The sequence below is a fragment of the Thermobia domestica genome, chromosome 12 (assembly GCF_964235325.1).
Source record: "Thermobia domestica chromosome 12, izTheDome1.hap1.1, whole genome shotgun sequence".
Lineage (NCBI taxonomy): Eukaryota > Metazoa > Arthropoda > Insecta > Zygentoma > Lepismatidae > Thermobia > Thermobia domestica.
Genome location: NC_137465.1, coordinates 14,546,457 through 14,565,269, shown reverse-complemented (window position 1 = coordinate 14,565,269; position 18,813 = coordinate 14,546,457).

The following is an 18,813-nucleotide window of genomic DNA, read 5'->3' as shown; positions in this document are numbered from 1 at the left end:
TATATGATATTTTCTGTAAATATGGATTTATTAGAGCTATTTCCACGGATCGGGGCCCTTGTTTTTCATCGGCCTACTTCAGACAATTTTTGTTTGGTAATGGGATAAAGCACATACGCTGTTCTCCGTATTTTCCAGGAGGGAACGCAGTCGAAAAATATGTGAGACTGGTTAAAACGAGTCTTCGGGCATATCTGGAGGGTAAGCAGGAGAAATGGGTGCGTTTCCTGAATGAACTCCAATTTTGTCTTAATGCTGCGGAACATGCGGAGCTTAAGTTTAGTCCATTTCGTCTGTTTTTTGGGAGAGAACCGGTGGATACGTTGATGGTAAAGTGGAGTATTACACCTGAGGATTTTGAGGGTCCTAACAATGCCCAAATATGGGAGCAAGCTTTCGTTAATATGGATAAAGCATGGGAAGCAAGGCGTCGGTTGTATAATAAGCGGATGCTTCCAGTCACGTTTGCTGTCGGAGACAGGGTGTTGGTTAAGTCTCAGTTAAAATCTTCCTTGAAAGATAACATAACAAAGTCATTGATGCCACAGTGGTGGGGGCCAATGACAGTCGTATCTAAACCTACTGCCAATACACTTCAATGTAAGACTGAAGATGGTAAAATGGTTGTTACCCATACAAGTTTAGCAAAATTATATAGAGAACAAAGAAATGTTAATAACATCAGTGAAAATTGAAAAGCATAATGAGAAGTGAGGGTACCAGTTTTGTGTGTATATTTTGTTGTTATTGTTCACCTTCATAATCAATCAATCATCTACTAACACTTTTTTCCATCATCATTTCATTTCATCTTCATTGAAAAATGTGTAAGGTACTCCTCAAATCTGGTTAAGATGATTTAATTTGTTCATTTAATTGAAAATTGGTCAGTAATGAAAAATTTCTTTGGGTAAAATTTTTCATCTACGGAGGGGGATGTGTGACGACGTGGATCGTCACGAATATGTCGGTCACTTGTTATTATGGATTGTTTAGGAAATAGATGGCGCCATCTTTTATTTTTATGGAGACATACGACCTTATTCTCCCTTGGCCCTTTTTCATCCTACCTTTTTGGTCTCAAAATCAGGTTTGTGTTGTATTAAGAAAATATATTCGAAGATCTGGTACCAGCTGGTAATGTAAAATGACGAGGTCCTCGTGATGTAAAATCCAGATTGTGATTGGTTGGTTTTGAACCCGGAATGGAAGCCATGGATCAACTGACGTAGATCGTCAGTTGGTCACTGTACGAGGTACGTAGTGTTTCTTTTTTTTCAAATCTGTTAAATTAAATTATTGTTTTTTTGTGAAAATTGGTGTGAAATTTATCATCAGAAATTTCGTGAGTATACTCATAAATGTATTTGAAAAATGATAAATACTTCTGAATTGTCATATTAAGTCACGAGCAAGTGTAAAATATTGCTGATTGAAAAGTTAGATTACTGAAAAGACGAAACATAGTGGTTGGTGTAAGCCATGTTGGAATGGCGACTTTTTTTTTTTTAATGTGTGCTAGGCTGTTTTTCCATCAGAAACAGTAAGATTGTTTATTCTTCTTATTACTATTAATATCCAACTGTTAATATTTTGTGTACTATTTGTTCTTTTTTTATTTTTTATTATAATTACTTTTTTCTCTTTGTTATAATAAATTGTTTATCCTTGTTAAAATTAAAATAGTAGGTTTTGTCATTGCTAATTAACTTCCTTAAAACAACTGAGAATTTTTGCTTGCATTTTTCGTAAATTAAAGGTGAGAGTTATACCTATACATATTCTGGGTGCGCTACGCGGCCTTTTAATACAGTACCGGCGAAAGCTCTCCTCGCTTTTTTTCAGGATTATTTCCCCGGTGGGCGGGTCTGTATTTGAATGTTTAGATGTGTACTATTCTTTTTCATTCTATTCAAGTATGGATTTTGGCCCGGGGTGGTCGTTCTGAAAAAGAAGGGGGATTAAGGGTGTTTTTCGTTACAGAGTAATAAGAATAAAGATAGCCTAGAATTTGATCCTTGGACGCTGAATCCATATGATAAAGCCATTATTCATTGGATGCCAAATCTATTTCAAATAAACTGATCGTCGTTATCTATATCATTCTTGTTTTATGGCCGGACGTTAAAACAGCAAACGGTTTCTTTCTACCACTTCCGGTTTGAATATAGGGTTAACGGAGGAGGTGGAACACATTTTTGGGGCGGTTAATCGATTTAAAAAATACTTCTCGATATATCTTACCATTTTTGCTCTATGAACATCAATATTGAAACCGGAAGTACTAGGAAATTTCTATGACTTCCGGTTTCAGTAGACTATAATGGATGGAAATGGAATATTTTCTTCAGATGTTCAATAGAATCCAAAAACCAGCATGTTGCTAACTCGGTATTATAGTTTTGTTCTATGGCGATTAACATTGAAACCGGAAACTGTTTATTTCTACCATTTCTGGTTTGATTAGTTAAGGAGGAGATAGAACCTATTCTTGGGACGACGCTGTATCGATTGCAGGAATTTGCTTCTGGTTATCTTTAGCTGTGTTGCTCTGAAACCTGTCAACAGACAGACAGACGGACTGACAATCCATTATATAAGACACTTATGCGTAGCATTGTCTTCTCCGTCTGATGATTAGAATAAAAAGAAAAGTCAGATTCCATTCACATCATCTGATGACTGAATAAAAGCCGTTTCCAGGCCTTAATTTCCGCTAGAAGTAGCTCGATCTCTGCTCCGTCTGTTAATATGATTACAGGTTCTTCACTGCTGCCAGAGAGAAGTTCCGTGTTCAATATCTTGAGATGAATTATTATATAATCTTGTTAGCTTTCCTTATAGGAGTCAAAAAATATATCTGCCTTTTATAATTATTCTTTTTTCATTTTTCACAAATTTAATGTACACAAAACTGGTTAAAAGAATTTCAGTTAATGGAAGCGTTACTAAAAAAAAAAAAGTAGGCCTATAGGCTTAGAGTCTTCTGAAGCCATCTTTCGAAATAATACGTGGTTTCATATTGTAATACATATACGTTAAAAGAAAGTGTTTGCTACTTCTAGTGTTTGTATCTATTGGTAAGCCTCAAGAACGAATCACTCATGTCCAGTTCTTCATAACCAAATTTGTACATGGAGCTCCATAACTTAGATTTTTTCTGGGGGAGCAAGCATTAATATTTGGGCCCTCTAGAAAAAGTTGTTTTAGGCCCCTAGGTGGACCTCTTACTCTTTGTGGGCACCCGGATTCTGTAGACCCTTCTGCACAGCAAGGTCTGCGGGGCCATTACTTACGAACCTGGACCCGTTCCATACATGACAAATGAATTAAAGGAACAATATTGACAAATCTGAAACGATATACGAATAAATATTATATCTAGGGACTCTAGTAGTAGACGTTTATTACTGAAATGGGCCCACGACTCATTTTTATTTTATTTACCTTTCGTGTGCTGTTTTGTTTATGCAATGTGGGGAACTTGTTTGATGCTTCATTTATAATTTAATGTTCCTATACTGTATAGAGTAAGAAAATTTTGTTTTGAAGTGGGCACCCTCGATCAGCGGGAATCTTCCTTGCGGGGGGGGTCAGATGCCTCTTGCTCCTCCACAAGTTACGGCCCTGTGTACATGCATGAATTTATTAAGCATAACAGAAATCAGTATTTATAAATAAAAATTGCAATGAGAATTTGAACTATAATCGTAACAAACAGAAAACGTGTAGTATCATGTTGTTGGCGGTTAGTTGAACAGAAGCTATGAACGATTGAATTACTATGCTGCCAACACAAGAAAAGTTTAGTGATAGAATTATATTGATATCCCAATAATTCATAAATGCACATCATGGGTCGATATTTACAAATGTGACTCATATATTACATAATGTACTCGACATTTGTTTGAGCCCGATATACAGGATGGGTATTTAAGCTTGAGGCTGAAAAATATCTGGAGAAATACATCGAGGAAAAAAGCATATTTGGAGTACTTAAAACCGTAGACTACATGTGTAGATTCTGTAGGTTTTAAACTTAATATACAGCAAACGTATAACTCGGAAAGTATAGTTTATACACTATATACTTTCCGTATAAGTATTTCGAATAAGCATACTTTCCGTAAGAACGAAAGAACTGTATATAGGCCGTCCGGATCTCACATACAGATGTATGTATGTAACATATAGCTGACTTATGTAAAATACGTACATATATGTAATATACTTATGACTGTTAGATGTCATACGTCTTTCAAAGGCTTGATGTAAGATCTAAGAAAGAAAACTATGTAGCATATGGATAACGTATGCTTCCTGCTGATTTCCGTAATACACATAAGGATTCCGTATATTTGTACAATACACAGCTGTCCGGATAACAGAGGTTTTCCAGTGTAAGCATTGATCGAAATAAAATTAAATAAAAGTTAATATTTTCGAGTGGGAAATTCACTAGTGATAAAATTAGTGTCCTAGGTTCACCAAAAGGTGGAGTGGGGGTAACTTTGAAAATTTAAATAGGACACTCATTTATTTATTACAGTTGCGTATTCTATGAGAAAATATAACTAAACATAATAATGAAGGTTGAAAGGGGTAGGAATCAACTATTCGTCGGTTTTCTACACTGATGATCATAGAAGAAGTGTAACACATAGTGATAAGCTTTTGGAATATATTCAGGTGTCTGAAGGGAAGATACCGTCTCTTTCGTATTACTGTATTAAAATCGGAACTGATATGAATTTATAATTATAGATCTGTTTCAATATTGAACTGGAATAGCTTTGAAGACTACCGTAATTTCATAACTGTGAAACTTAACTCTCTTGTACTTCCTAGTGATGATAGACGAGAAGAAAGTATGGTGATCGTGGAAAAATTGGGGCACGGTGCCTCAGTAGTAGAGTGCTTACATCTGGTACATGGAGTCCCTGGTTCGATCTCAGGACAAGTGAGCTTGGGGTGGACAACGTCGGGTCCGTAGGTTTTCTCGGAGTACTCCAATTTCCTTCCACTTTCTCATTCCAACAATTCTTCCATCATCATTCATTTGTGTAGCTTGAAGGGCATAATTGCAGGACGTTAAACTGAAAGATTTCATTTCATTATTTGTGAAAAAACTTAAAGCGAGATTTCCACAGATTTACCATTTCATGGTCCCTACATACTGAAAAACGGATTTCTTGTTTTCTGTTCATATGTTCATTCGTTTACCCTAACGTACACTTACGTACTGGCCGTACCGTTCAACTAATCTGAACCAAATTTTAAAACTTATTTTTTTATGAGATTCTTCTAAGGGTACAGTATATCGAATTTTCATTCTCCCCAAAAATGAGGGTAGTTAACCGAAGGGTGAAAATTATAAAAGAAATGCGATTTTCTGAAAAACGGTTCGAACATTTTTTTATTTTTATTTTTATTTTATTTTATTTTATTTTGTTTAATAAATCAATATCACATTAATACCCCTTTAATCTAAGCCGTTTCTCTGGGGAAGCCCCAGAAGTGGTAGCTTACTTTTGGGGGTAGTTATCTCGGATGATTTTCTCAAAAACGACTCATGGAATTTTGTTCATATATCACAAATAAAAGTTTCATTAACGCACCCACAATCTATAAGGTACTTGCAGCAAAAAAGACTCACCTAAGTATAAATGCTTTATTACTTAAATACATATGGTAGACAAAACTTTATATGAATTTTATTTGTCAATATTTTATATGTCTTATGGTATATTAATTATAACTCAAACATTGAGATAAATGTGTGAAGAACGTTTTGAAAGAGAAGCAGTCTTTTTACAAAATAGTCTTTTTACCCGCACTCTAGGTAAATAAAGCCCACCATTTGAAAAGTAAAATTTTACGACCTGAGATACCATTGGAATTCAATTAACACCTAGCATTTTTACAGCACTTCAAATACTAATAATAAAAGAATATTAATAACAATATGGATTATGAAGTCGTTAGTTAAGTCGTTGCAATGAACTGAATTTTAAAGAATAAGCTTGGACACTTAATAAACAAACCACCATTGGAAACAGATTTCACACTAAATTTTCAGCAATGTTTACACTTGATAATATTTTATCATTTTATTTCTTCCTTTTCGATGTCGACCAAGCTAATGCATTCGTGATGTACCCATACACCGCACCCTTTACAGCTTCGCATGTCCATTCTTTGTCGCATAATGAACGATACCTCAAACGCTCAGAGCCGCACGAAAATGTGCTTAGAGCATTCCCAAAAACAGCGGCATGAGTAAGTCGCATGCATTAAAAATAGATTTACATTATGAAAGACAGCAACGCAGAATTCGAACATGTGACCTTTCCCCCTAGTCAATAACTAGACCTGAACATGATAGACAGCTCTACTACAGACGCTGGCACTGACCAAGAAATAATAACAAATTAACACATATTCAAGTTACCAAATGTTAAGTATTTAACAATACATACACGTTTTGTAGGATAATAAGGGATAGTAGATTTCTGATGGGCTTATTTACCCACCATGTACTCGTCATTTTATAAATCATTATCTACAAACATGTTTCAAACTAAAACGAAGTTACTGCTATCGAGATACGAAACACTACGATTCTGACAAATATACAAGATATTTCGGATTAGCTTTATTCTACACAGATAAAAGGATATCTTACTTTGCCCTCATAAATTATATCAACACATGGAAACTGGCTTCTAGATGCTTCAATACTGCACATGTTCCGTCTAACCATGCACAAGAAGACGAACTCTTTCAAGCAGGCATTGTGTGAGTAATCGCAACTTGTGGTGTCAGATTTCTTCTGCAGTGATTCTAAGCAATGAAATTTTGCACTGGGCCTTATATCCCTCCGGGTCTTATTTGTCTCAAATACCTTATATATGTGACTTAATAACTGTTGAACCACGCGACCAATCTCGATCAAATTTTCAACATAGATGAGGTTCGAGCCTGGGATATTTTATGTCATTTCAATTTGACTATGCAACTTAGTATAGTGGGATATATATATATATATATATATATATATATATTATATATTTTATATATATATATATATATATATATATATATATATATATATATATATATATATATATATATATATATATATATAAATGATCGAAGGTGACCGATATTGGTTTCTAATCCGTAGTTTTTGGGGTTACTGGGATGAACAGTGACACTTCTTGGTGCCGTTAAAATCCAAATTCAGCCCCCATTTGTGCTTCCAAGGTGGGATGATGAAATAAAATTACTTGAAAATGGTCGATATTAGTGTCGAATTAATAGTTTTTGGAGTCCCTAAGTTGATAGGTGATAGCTTTCGTGCCCTTTATGTTCAAAGTGAAACATATTTTTCCCGTGCGAGGAAACGGGCATTCTGTTATTATGACATACATTAGTAGTTTTCGTTTAAAAAATCACAACTATCATAGTATAGTCTACTGTTAGATATGCTTATCTGGGACCCTTTTCTCAAAAGAGACTCAATCAATTTTGTTCACAATTCATAGCCGGAACAGACAGGTGATCAAGAGGTTAAGCTCACCCCGACTCTTTGAAACTTACAGTTATTTGCTAGTATGTATAAATGAATATAAGGTGAACACAAATTAGTTCTCCACAAGTAAAATCTCAGCCTCTCACTCTCTTAATGTCCAAGAAAGTGAGAGGGACATTTTTTCGGCTCCTCAGAAAACAAGAAGTATTCTAAATTCCATATTTTATAATAAAAAATTGATTTGGAGCAGAATAATAGATATTAATCAATATTCTTTTTTAATAAAAATACATTTCGGTGGCCGTTCACATAATACGCAACGCTATTTTTGGTCAATTTTTACCCCCTTTTTCCACTCGTATTTCGTAACGTTAAGTCGAAACCCTTCCTTCTGTTTGTTAAGTAACGTTTTTTGATTTTGTTTGTTCCCACCAATTTTGTTTATTTTGGGACTTATTACAATAAGAAACTAATTTTAATGGAAGGACTTTTTTATTAGAAAACAAATCAAAACATTAGAAAATGATAGTACCTTAATAATGTTTGTAACTTCATAAGGCTGCTTAAGTAATCACTGTTGATTCTTCGAAATTGCATACTGTCCTTTTCAAACGGAAATTGGTCCTATTCTTTTAGGTGACCAATGATTGGCTCGGAGGAAGTACTACAGAAGATGAAGGTGTAACAGGATTAACCATGTGATTCTTCTTCCGGAATCCAGAATGATTCCTGTGTTTGAAGTTCGCCAGTGTCGATGATGCAAAGATCTCGTCGACCACAGATTAGACGTAGCTGCACACATGGAAGAGCAGGGGCATCTAAGTTAAATTGTGAACAAGCTTTCGAGCACTTTCTTTGGACTTAAATTTACCCCTTTCAAAATTAATCTTGAAATTTAGTGTCAGAATGCGAATAAATTTAATTTCTTCAGGAAAATTCAAATCCAAAGTTCAGTACGATATGAATATTCCCGAGGAATTCGGTTTTAATATCTTATTTTGCTCTGAAAATCATGGATCGTTCCGTCGCGGAAAATATTATTTCTCGAAAAAGAGTTTCTTTTGTTTTACATGAAGAATTTCGCAGAAGAATAGAAAATGAAATGAAAAATGAAATCTTTAAGTTTTACGTCCCACGGTTATGCCGGTTAGGCTAAAGGAGACGGTGATAATGAGAGATGAGTGAAATGGTGGAATGAAGAAAGTGGGAGGAAACGGGAGAACCCCGAGAAAACCCACGAGCACGGTGTTTGTCCACCACAAAGTTCACTTGGCGGAGCGCAGAAGAATAGAGTTGGTAACTATTCAAATCATAAGTTTTAAATCATACTTTCAGAAATAGCGATACAAGTGGGAATGCAAGGGCACTGGAAAACAGTGGCTACGATCGCTTACAACTAACTCCAGAAAAGGTTGGTGTGGTGATAGCCACTAAACGGAGTTCTATTGTATTGTAATACACGCAGGGTTCATCACCAGTCATTCTGATGTCTAGTAGCTTCTTTGAATCCCTTTCCTATGATTCATTTTATATAGGCTTTATCTTCCAATTTCCCAAAATAATAGAAATATTTATTTATTTATAAGAAAATAAAAGAACTGAATAAACTTACCTATTCAAAAGATTGCATACAAACCTGAGAATAAAACTAAAAATTACATAAAAGAACACGGTTATGTAACGAAGACGTAAACCCCCTCCTCTCCTTTGTCACACTTCATAACGCAAGGGCAAACACCTTCCCCCTCTTGCCACGTAACGTAATATGTGGACAACTCCTAAGGAGCCTTTTTTCAGTAATTGTCCATCATTTTTGAGTTGAGAGTCAAAAAAAAATATAAAAATTGCGCTTGATAGAACATTTACTACTTTTTCAGATTGATACAAACTATTGGAGAAATCACCGTCGGGTCATCAAAAGCCTATAGAATGTTGAAGAAAACAACTACAACTGTATGGCACAACAATTGTGTGATCTACTATTTGTGCACAATCATTACTAATTTTCTGAGTTATGAAGATACTCTTATGTGCAGTTTAAAAGCAACAGAAAAGTGGATAGCTAGTTAATTTAATTATTGTAATATAAGAATTAATATTATTTTTTCTCCTTGAGTATTTTTCAATCTGTGTATACCAAGATCAACTTGAGGCAAACAATCTAATAGTACTACCATTTTCTCACCTTCCGAAATTTACTGCATTTTTATTACTTTACAGGTTATGCAGTTTAATTAACAATGTTAGTGATGAATCCTTAAATTTTTATTAGAGCTTCCCCTGTCACCTATTATTAAAAAAATGGTTTTAAAATATTTATACCCGCCACTTGTCAGCTCAAAAGCTGAGATAATATGCGAATAATAAAATGTGATATTGAGGAATCAGAACTAACAGGATTTTGTAAAACTTATACGTGGTAGAGGATAAGATACGGGATTTGACCTGAGTTTCATTTAAATAAAACTGAGCACTTACAAAATGAAACAGATTCTGATGTTAAAAAGATGGAAATTGTTAAGAAGGGAAATAGCTATTAAAATAAGTTAATCTTCTCGTACTTGCATGTTTCTGTGTTCCTTCTCTCATGGTTCTATTGGTGGATCGGTGCTCGTCCGTTCGTGAGACTCCTTGATTTCTCCTTTCAGGTAGAAATTAGACGATGAAGCGGATGGAAGTTAAGGTCCATTGCGACTCAAACTAGAAGACAATGTTTCTGCGGTGGTTAACTCAACCGAGGTTACTTTGCAAACGACGAGTCACTGTCATTAACAACTTAGGAACGTGAAAGATAGTAAATGCTGTCATAGCTAGAGCAAGGAATACCTTTAGAAAACTCAAAATCGTAATTTGCGCTGTTGCGTGTTGCTTGGCTCGAAATCAAACTTCGACTACCTCTTCCAGAACTCTTCCAGTAGTTTTTTTTTTTTTTTGCTTCCCTTCCAGATTATTTCCTAGTTCATCGATGATTTCCTCCGTGACGTTGGAAAGTGCAGACTAATTAGATTAACCATAGGTGATGTGATGACAGGAATGCAAGAGTGGGAAATAATATGTTGTTTTACAGATTAAGAAATTACATATGTAAGAATATGACGACAGACAACAGAAAAACTTCCTTGTCTGTAAAGTAAATGAACTTCGAAAAAAAAAGAACTGAAATGCGACTTCAATGTTAATTAAATGATGATGCTTTCCATTGAGCTCAATTTAAAATAAAATGTCCCAATGTTCGAAAGAAAGTAACTCATAATGTTTACAAATACGCAAGAAATTCATATATGTTCACAATATTTGTTTTTAATTAATTGCTTTATTTTATTTTATTTCAGAGTGCTTCTACAACAAGTTATGACTCTGTTCGGAAATTTACTTTGTACCTGGAACGAAAGAACATCCTGCTCATATGAGAGATGGACCCAGAATATACATTAAAGAATGCAATAGAGTGCATAAAAAGGTATTTTTTTTCTTCGGTCGTATGATTCACAAATAGCGTGCGATATTTCTTCCCCCTCTGCTTTCTTTCTATCATGAAAATAATCCATAATTATTGAGAAGTTTTCAGGTATGAAATGGTCAATTTAAGCATCACTTATTTCCGCTACTGCTTGAGGCAAGTTTAAGGAATTTGGTTTACCTTTTACACTATATTGACTGTACGAGGGATGCTGATAATTTCGTATCCCAACCCAGAATGAGTGCACGTGGGATGATGAAATTTTACAGTTATCCTTCATACTCCCTCCGAAGTTCAATACACTTCCTTGCAATGTGCTCCAATTACTGTATTGATTTTTATGTTCTCGGGTCCTCATGCTTTTTTGCGCTTTCACGTCTCTAGAAATGTCTTTATTTCCTTCATTTGTTATTGGAGTAATCTCTGAGTCATCATTTGAGCTGTGGGTTTTGCTGAATTCGTCTCTAAGTATTTTATTTTTGCCATTGTCTGGTTCAGGAGGATCACCTGGCATTAAGATATCTGTCAGGTGTTGTATTGTTTAATATAAGTATGATGCCACTGTATGGGCCTCCTTTACCAGAGTTGCTATTAATGTTGCGTTTTTCACTGTTTTACTTACTATTTTGTGTGGCATTATCCAGGTGAGTAATCCTAGATTATTTTAACGTAGTTTTCCCAGGTTCCATTCTTTTGATATACCTAATTCATTCTCAAAGTTTATTTTGGCTTCAATATCTCTTTCAAGGATTCCATTGTCAGGGTTGGATTCAACGTGTTTTGTATACTCTTGTTAACCTTGTAGCCTATTATTCCGAAAACAAGTTCTAATGTGTTTTGTATACTTATTTTTCGGGTTTGTTTTGTATGCGTATCAACAATGTGTGATTCTTTTACAACTGTGGTGTTAACAAGTTATTTTTAGGTTAATTATTCTCTGTTTCTTTCTTTTGTTATTTCAAGTTGGTCTAATAGTTGCATAAACCTTTCTTTAGTCAACCTTACCAGGTTTGTATTCATGCTTAGGTTCTTCTATTTCTTAAGGGACGTTATCTTTGTCCAGATTGAATAGAATCACTTTTTTTTTTTTTTTTTTTTTGTAATTCGAGGACTCCTCAATATCCTATGTTCCTTGGTGATTGGGTGCGATCAGAGTGACATCAATTTTTGACTCTGCGCTTGCACTATTTTTTAATATACGTAGATTTCCTTCGGTATTAACGTCGTGTAAGGTTAATTGGTTGATTAATGTCTCTACCTCCATATCCCTTTCTTTTGCTATTTTACTATGCCCCAAAAATGTTATGGTGCTTAAGCCTAATGTAATTATTATATATATAATTTTTCTTAATTAGTCACATATATCTGCTACTTTGTTTAGGTAACAATGAATATCGTGAATAAATTAAAAGTAACTGTTTATTAATATTAAATTAATTAAGAAAACTTTTAGTTCAATTACTACAGTCTATTCGTCACAGAATTTATTAGAATTATTGACATTTTTCTGTTAAGGGGATGTCTACCCACTTGTAAGTGTTTCAGAATCCCTATAACACACATATATTTCGACATGAATATTTAACAAGATATCGTGGTTACCGAGTCCAAATTTTCTATAATATTTTCCAACAGCAATAACTATAATTTCACAGTCTCTGTTTTTGATTTAATGGCTCAGATCAATTTAAATCAATCATAATATATACTCCCATTTATGCTTGGTAACGTACATGATATGGAGAGAGATCCTTCTCCAGGAATTGAGAGTCCTCTGAACCTTCTCCTACTACTCTTTGTGACATGTGGTAGAGATTTATGACCTCGTCTGGCTAAAACCCAATGTTGTCTCTGTTCCTTTCATTCTAATATTCTTATATGTGTTTCAAAAGCTTGTTGTGAGCAGCTTTCTCTTCCGTTTTGTCGGCTGTCTTTATAGAAATAGCAGTTGTACAACGAGGGGGGCAGGAGGGTGCAATTGCTCCCCCCAAGTGTTTGAGGAATACATATACTTTAATCGGTTGTCTACTAATACACTAGTACAAAACGAGAAAGTTTTGTGTCTGTGGTGCTCTTGCCCCCCTCAAGCGAAATCTGAAATGACGCCCCTGGTACAACGGATATCATTTCCAGACCTCACAGTAGATGATAATCTTTGAAGAAACCCGAAGACTGGCATACGAGCAGCGTGGTAATTTGAGGATAGAATCTCTTTTCTCTAGAGCGTTGCAATTTTGTGTTCGGAAGTCCACCTTGTCACACAAGACGAAATGCCCATAAACAAGAATCTTGTGAAGGGCGAAGGGAAATGTTTCTACAGCTAGTATTCAATTGTTTCCCATTTTTCACCTGTCTTCTCGAAAGACTTCTTCAGAAGAGGAAAGACAGGAGGGTGATTTTGTGACCCTTTAGTTAGAATAATTTTGAAACAAACAGCAAAGTGCATGTTAAGTGGAAATTCTGCTGCCGTTGTGCTATAAAGATCAGTTCTTCTCGGAAAAAATCAAAGAGTGTTAGAATCGAAAACCAAAAGAAAAGAAACTCGAAAACGCAATCGATGTCAAAAGACAACAACAGCAGTAGTTGAGATTAACAAATTAGAACGAACAAAAAATATTGTATTTAAATAACGTATTTGTGTGAAATGTAGTTCATCATTATAAGAAGTTCTATATTCTTCTCATCTAAGGTGCTGTAAATGATTTACTATGTAATAAAACTAAAAGTAATGTGTTTGAAAGATGGCATTAGACGGCAAAAATTAGTTTTGTGGGGTCAATTTAATTTCATGCATACAATATTCAATTTTCAAAAATTAGTGTATTAGTAACATTCAAAATGTGCTGTATATAGTGTACAATATTAAGATATTTTATTGATAATTGCTTTTCGAATCAATTTAACTTCAGGCATATAATCGTTCTATTGCTTTTAATAATATAATTAACATAAATGTTTACATAGAGTATAAATGTTGTTTGTTTATTATTAAGATAGTTCTCCATTTTTCACGATGCTGACTCAACATCGGAAGTTGTGAGCTTACACCGGCAATCTAATCCTATTCTGCCTACAATGGAGACATAATATAACGATTCAGCTAAAGAAAAACTCCTAAATAGTCATTAGTAGATAAAGAAGCTGAGTACCATTCAGGGATGGATTCTTCATCACCTCTTAGGGGATGGATATTTTCGAGAAAATGTCGCATGGAAAGATTATTATTATTATTATTATTATTATTATTATTATTATTATTATTATTATTATTATTATTATTATTATTATTATTATTATTATTATTATTATTATTATTATGGAGGATGTCATTCCGGGTTTCCTATTTCAAACTATGGTTATATTACTTTTTACAAATTAGTCTAATTATTTTTTCTTACAAATTGGTGTGATTCAGCATTGCTACAAATACTAGTAGTTTTCAAGCTACATATATGCAGTGCCGTGCCGTGAAAAATCAGCGCCAGGAGACAGAATATACGACGCCACTCCCCTCCCTGTACATATGAGTGAGGTTGACAGACGAGCCGCGAAGCTCCAACATGGTTGGCGCGAAGCGTAAGGATATTTTCAAAAGTAAACTTTCCTTTTCCTTGATTTTGAGAAGTTTTTATTATTTTTTCCTTCCATTATATATATATTCTTTTCTTTTCCCTCCCGAAGTTTGCGCCCCCTTCCTTCGGCACATGGGGCCGTCGCCCCGCTCGCCTCCCCTGGGCACGGTACTGCATATATGAGTCCTTTAACTAACTGAATAGTGCACACCCCTTCTAGCTAACTCACCACTATTTAACATTAAATTTCAGATATCTCGAAGTATAAGTTTATCAATTGTAAAATAAACATTACGAACAAGGTCTATTCAAAATGTTATTGAGTTTTTCAGACATTTGTATATTACGTGTAAATACATAGTTTAATATGTATATCCCGGCTATAGATATCCCGTTTAATATTAGATTCTTTCTTAATTCGCATTACTCACATTACCCTACAGAAGCAACAGATTTTAGAGTTCTGGTTTGAACTCTATCTTACAATAACAAGCAAATACATGAGGAACAATTGAAGATGCGGAAGAAGAGGAGATTTTTCTTGGACGAGGATGGAATGTGTACAGGTGCAGATGCGTTGCAAGGGATCTTGCACCTTTAGGACTCTCGCAGAGACCAACGAGTCTAAAACGGTTTGGTACTCACTTTTGTCGATTCAACAATTAATATTGGCAAACAAAAGCGATTGTGGATTGGGATTCATTTACAGAAAACAATACATATAGCCAGGCGCGCACTCGGAAATTTTTGTTGGGATGGTTCCAAAGTTTGGGAGATCAAATAATACAATACATTATACTGCAGGTGGTATTCTATAGCCGAAGAAATAGAAGTAAATTTTAAGTACTGCTACCTATACTCTCACAAATATCAAATGACAAAACTAGTTGGTTTTTATCAGGAGTGAAATAATACAGATGATTATTAGGGTCAAATCTTTAGTGTACATGAGTCATTTCTCTGTTAAACAAGTTAAGTTTTAACAAGAAAGTAAACAAATGTATGTCAAATTACAAAGTTTTGGTGGGTTCGAACCGAATGGACCCCCCACGTTGCCTATTTTAAGATTGCAATAATGAATGTGTATAAACCTTTCTTTCCTTTTGTACAAATGACGTCGTTGAGAGTAATTGATTTCGATAAATTTTATTATAATTAGCAATTTTAAAGAAGGGAGCAGAGATGATTCGTAGACTTTTCTCGCCTAAGGCCTCACCAAAATTTCCTAGACTACTGTATGGATGAGATGGTCAAGATCAAGACTGATTAGTGTAACTGAAAGCTAATACGAAAGAGTGAAACAAAAGAGGGAAGCCATACACAACGAGATCTCCTTCGGAAGGGCATTGGGAGGGGAAGGGAGTATAGTGCTGTGCATCTTGATCTGCACTCTTCAACAAACTTTCCCTATTAGATTACGCACATTCTCTTTTCTTACACTGATTATTCAAAGTATTGAAATGTTCTCGGAGGATGTGACCACCTTCCGTTTAATCCGTCCCTCTGCGGTTTCATCCTGTTCTTTACTTTTTGCTTTTTTACTGCTAGTTCAAAATGCTCACCCGAACAAGTGTTTCCCTTGTGACTGTAGGGGGAGGAAGAAACAAACAAACCGTGAAAGGAAGAAAAAAAGCACTTCTGTATTCTTTTCCAGATCATTCTAACCATTAAGAAGTGAGAATCATAATAAGATTTTTCTGACATGATCGTCCTTTTAAAAGTCGCTAACGAGGAAATAGATATTCAGCACCATTCTTTACAGCATACTTTCTATTCTGTCACCAAACTTACTGAAGAATCTATTGTAATTAACCTAACTCATGTAACTAAAATTGGAGACTGTGGTTAGATTTGTACGGGTCTTGTGTGTTTCTATTAAATATTTCAAGTCATTACCTGTTATAGTATATTAGAAAATAGTGTATCAAAATTTACATGTTATCAAATAGAGAGTTAGAAACCTAAGCGAAGAGATATAAGATCCCCTTAAACACTATGAACGCTGTTTACGGTGTTTGTCCAGTATAACATACTTTCACTTTCATTGCAGTATTGATGGTTTTCCATTTTTCATATAATACTCTTGAATACATTACACGTCTATATTATGTTCTTCGACTTCTCTCAGTTCGTCCATCTCAGTCTGATCTCTCGTTACTGAGCTGTAAGAATTTGATACCTCTTCTTGCGTTTATCGCTTATGTACTATTTGATAACATTTCGGCCATTCTTCTTTATGGTTGAAACCTATTTGACCTTGAATTTGGATCAACTTGCTTCTAGACCTATCCTATGTTCAACTATTGACCTCTTCTTTCATATAAATCGTCGACTATCTCCAAGAGTTGGTTCGGGTTTGTTGGTATTCCAGTCAAGCATAACTGAATTTTGTCTAGTTCTAGTGTTGGAAAGGCATTTATATTGCCATGCTAACATACGTATCTCAGTACGCTTGTTAACAGTGCTGGCTCCTCCGGTCTTGAAATTTGCAACCTGTTTTTCAAAGTCTAAATAAGTGCTTGTAACTTTTTTTTGTTTCCTTACTACTTTCATTACTTTGGACTTGCCCTTGGTACCTATGTTTATTTCTTTGTACTTCTTTTGTTCGTCTAAGTTTGCTGCTATTGAAAAACTTAGTTTTCTTGTATGTTCCTTTTTTTCTTTCTCAAACTCTTTCTTTCTTTTTAGTTTTCTTAGTATTCTTTTCCATAATCTTATTTTTTATTTTTCTGTAACTTTCTTCCGATTCCATTTTCTGTTCACTTTGGTCTTCTTTAGTTTTGGTCGTTCCCTTGCTTTGTTTTCTACAAACTTCTGTATTATGTCTATATTTCGGTTTCCAAGACACGGTGGTCTCCTCTTTGTTTCCTGCAGATTATCTCATTTATTTCTTTACCCATTTTGTCTGTTCTGTACTTGCTTGTGATATTCTTGTTGGTTATTATCCGTAATCGTATTTGACTATTATTCTGACCCTAAGAATTTTGAAGGTTAAGGAGTCGTTTTCGATTAGAGCTTTGCATTCTTCTTTTCCTAATCTTGCAAGGAATGCATGTTGCTTTTTCTTTTATTTTTCCACACAGCTTTCCATGTTTTTTGCTTCCACAGTACGCATACCTTTCATCTTCTTCACCGTACTGTGCGATATTTTCGTAGTCTCTACAGTACGGATGTAAATTCCTTGACACTGTGTAATTCAGACTGATGGTAAATTTTGTTGTTCACTAACAAGTCGAATATCAATTTTGGTAAAACCTCTACAACAAAAATATGTGTTCTTTGTGTATTCTTGGAACTGGTCCTGAAGGGAAATTTGAGTTTTCTTGTGGATTCGCCATAAGTCTACGAAGTTGTATTCTAATACCGAGCGAAGTAGCTCAAGTGGTAGAGCGTTGGCTTCGCATTCGGGAGGTCGCGGGTTCGATTCCCGCTGCAGTCCATTCTGACTGAGGTTTTCCAGGGTTTCCCTCAGTCCTACCAGGCAAATGCCGGGATGGTAACTACTAAACAGGCCCTGGCCGATACCTTCCCAAATCCTTTCCATTGTTATTGTTGTTGTTAGATATTCAGTGTAAAATGGCCACGGAGCTGTATCTGGTGATTGTTAAATAAATAAAATAAATAAATAATATAATATTGATTTGATCGTCGTTTTTTAAAGCCTGTTGAAAGATTATGGATGATAAGGAATTATATTGTTTTCTTTTGTTCTTCCCATTTAAAGTTCTTATTTAATGTTCTCTGGTTTTTAATTTTAGTATTCTTCTGAGATTGAAATTTATACTATCACTGCTATTTCCATTGGCCTTACATAAGTAGTTTTAATTTTCCCTTTGCGGATCTGTTTTGCTGTTACGTTGATTTTAATATCTTTGACTTTTTCTCCTTCTTTTGGTTTGATGAAAATAGCTGGTTCGATTCTTATCCTGGCTTCCTCTATGTTTTTGTCCGTTCACTTGGTTGAAGTTTCTTTAAGGTGCCTGCAAAGAAAGTGAAAGTTAGTTTAGTAGTTGCTTATGTTGTTATTGTAGTCTTTGTCATTTCATCACACATTTTATTCTTTCCTAGTCTTAAGTGTTTAATCTCTTCTAAATAATCGGCTTTTGATTTGCCGCCTTTGTGATCATTATGATGTATTTTTGCAACACCTTTTTTACTTTTTAGATCTTTATTGGGCCAATTTTTGATGTCATTAGGGTCTTGTCGACTTCATTAATATTATGACTTATGTTCTCTAAAAATTT